Genomic DNA, 3,564 nt, shown 5'->3' on the forward strand with positions numbered 1-3,564 from the left:
TTACCGATGAAAAAACTTGTAAAAGACATTTTTGGTAAGGAATTGGCTTATATCTATATAGCAAAGGCAACATCTGAATATGAGATCAAATGGGAGGTTTAGCTATCTATAAAACCAGGTTTAACCCACCGTTTTCTTTGGAAAATGCCTATACCAAGTCAGGAATACGGCAGTTGTTTTTCACTTGTTCCGTTGATTGAGAGCGTTTAATTTTGTCAGTTTTTATCGGCTTCCCCTGTTTGAATTTGCCTTTGAGTATTTTTTTGATACATTTTTGCACAAACATGTTGAACCCCGATAAATTCTTTATGCGTATCCCAAGTCTGTTATATGTTTTTGTTAGTCAATGTCTTTGTCCTAAATCAGGCCATCGAATATTTCGTTTGAACTGTTTCACATTTTGTCATGTCGGGGCCTTTTAAATAAAAATAAGAAGATGTAGTATGATTGCTAATGAGACAACTCTCCACAAGAGACCAAAGACATAGAAACTAACAACTATAACACCAAACGTTTGAAAACTTTGCATATTTATCTCCTTCGTATTATGAAACATTGACAGTAAAATTTCTGATCAATACATTTTCCTACCGTTTACTGATAAATTGTTAAGACATATGAAACAAGTTTCTAGTGATTATAATGTTAACTAAATGTTTAATCAATATATTCATTTTTTCTAAACTAAGTCCTCAGCATTCTATTAGTTAAACGTATAATCGACAAAAAATAACTGGCCAGTGTTGATCGAAAACAATGGCCGCTTATTGCCAGGTCTCGGGTTTTGAGGCCGAAGCATAACGATAGTGACTTTGATAAACATTCAACACAGAACGATAAGTACAATATTATGACGACGATAGAGCAATGTTTATTTGTTGTTGTTTTTTTTTAAGATATTTTCCAGCGATTAGGGATACTTAGTGCAATTCTATACACTGAGTAAAGTGTTAACAGCAACAGAATGCAATAAAATATATTAGTCATGTTAAAAAAAAAAGAAAATCCACGCCTTCCTATGTGTTGCTTCAACATGTTAAACTTTGTCATAACAGTTGTTAAATGATTTGGTGTATCAAAATCTGTCAGAATTGGGCAATACTGCCTTCCTTCCACGTCTGTTTACTTTTTCTTTCGTCACGGTTTATTCTTTCGCACTTGCGCAGTACGATTGCAGAATTTCTACGAGAGGCGTCATGTTAATGTCATTGCATACGGAAGAAACGTTGTAGGCGAGTTAGAGTACGCGAAGACAATAAATCAAAAACAGCACATTTTCTCTAGATTTGGTCAATATAACGGATTTTCTTTAACAAAAAAGTAAAAACTAGAATTCAGTTTTATTAAACATATTCATCATTTTTGTCAAATTTGAAGGATCAAATGACTTTAAATGGATAATCTTCCACATTTAATTTAAAGGCATAGTTAATGATCACTGTTTCGATTTGGATATAGTGGTGTTCAAAATAATAACGAAATATAGGTTTTTTACGAAAAATATGGCCTAGGACATTCTTTCCCATAGATGCTACACTAGATGCTCTTTTTAACACTGTTTATATACTTGAAGGTGACTAATTCAATACGTAATGGTAACATTAATCCCAAATATAACAATATAATTTAAGCTCAAATAGTTTTATTTTACATACCTGTAGGCGCAGTAATTTTTGCTCTGCTGCGTTGGTTTATTTCAATTATTGTGTCAAATTTATTCAACACATTTCTATGAATAAGGTCTTCTTTTGTATAATCATTCGTTGGACAGAGAATGCAACTGAAAAATAAAACAAAGGCTCAGGTCGACTTATTTGATGACGATGACTACAATGTGAGTTCGAATTGTCGTAACCACAATCTCGTCCTCTTTTCCTCGAAGTAATATCACCAAATATCACCAATTTTGTACATGAATAACACTACGGGTACCTAACGTGGAGCAAGATTTGATTACCTTTCTAATTGAGCACCTGAAATGACCCCGGTTTTTGGTAGGATTCGTGTTTCTCCGCTTTTAGTTTCCTATGTTGTGTTTTGTAGACTTTTTTTTTATTTTCGTCGTTTTTCGTTTTGTTTTGCCATGGTTTTGTCAGTTTGCCTTTGACTTATTAGTACGAATGTCCCTCAGGTATCTTCCGCCTCTCCTCTGAAAAAATATATTGTATGTAAAACTTTATGTTTTTTTGCTTAATTTTGTACCTATCCAAAGCCCAGAAAGGAAAGCCGTTACTATGAAAATAAAGAGATGTGAAATAATTGCCAATGAGACAACTATCCACTAATGTTCAAATGAAGTGGATGTAAGCAATTATAGGCAACTGTACGGCCTTCAACAATGAGAAAACCCATACCGTATAGTCGGCTATAAAATGCCCGGACATGAAAAATATGAACAATTCAATTGAGAAAACTAACGGCCTGATTTATAACAAAACAATTACGAAAAAAAAAATATGACAGACATGAACCTACGGTACGTAGTTAAAAGAAGAAATACTGTTTATTTCCTGCATCTATCTGATATGAACAAAACGAAATATGGGACAAAAGTCCATGTGAAAACAAAATAAAGACACTAATAAACGACAAAACATTTCCTTGTTTTATCCAATATGAATAAAAGGAGATGTCAAGAAGGCCTTCCAACAGAAAATTGTATTTAACTTTTTTGCCGATGCACGCGTAATTGGTGTATGTTTTGAGAGTTTTCTTTTGCGACTCGCAAAACGAAGCATCCGTCAGGATAAATATTGTATCGTGTTCTAACAGTCTTTTAGGTTTTGTAAAGATATTTTGAGGCGGATTGAGACGACGAATATTAAATAAAATTGTGTGATTTTCAATTTTTGTCAGTTTTTGCTGTTTAAAGTGATATCCGTCAGACAAAACACCAACCTTGGATCTCTTTTGGTAAAAACTGTATGTGTTTTGTTTGACTACAAAAAATACTTAAAATTATTTTCCAAACATTTAAATTAATGCGTTTGAATATACCTGGGGTATCTGTCGCCTCTCTTTTATTTTCTAAACATGTCGCATCGATTTGAAATTGTCAGTTTCTTAACTGAATAGTACTATTTTAACGTTTTCATCGATCCTACATGACCAATTGACCACTATTATAATACATGTATGTGAATCTCAAATACATATATAGACCACACATACCTATCGCCTTCTCCAACGAAAAAGGAATAAAAACAAAGACAAAACACAACGAACACCACTGGGTCAAAAGACCTTCACTTCCTACTTGCACATCAATTTGGTTGTGCAAGCATTTTCATACAAAAGTATTAACTTTTCGTACCAGAAGGACATTTTGATGCTTATTTAACCAGTGATATTAGTGTTAAAACCTATTTTGGGAAATGAAAGGGTATGGTATATTAATTCGCTACACAAAATCACTACTCGTACCGGACAAAACTAAAAGCAAAAGAAGACCGCTGCTCTATATTCCAAAATTAAAGTGACATCTTTGAGTTTAGCTACCTATTCAGTACTTTTCCTAAGTGCAGGTATCAATTAAGGTGTTAGTTTTGATTCGAATGAATTAAT

Source organism: Mytilus californianus, unplaced genomic scaffold (genome assembly GCF_021869535.1).
Source record: "Mytilus californianus isolate M0D057914Y unplaced genomic scaffold, xbMytCali1.0.p SCAF_15, whole genome shotgun sequence".
Taxonomy (NCBI): Eukaryota; Metazoa; Mollusca; class Bivalvia; order Mytilida; family Mytilidae; genus Mytilus; species Mytilus californianus.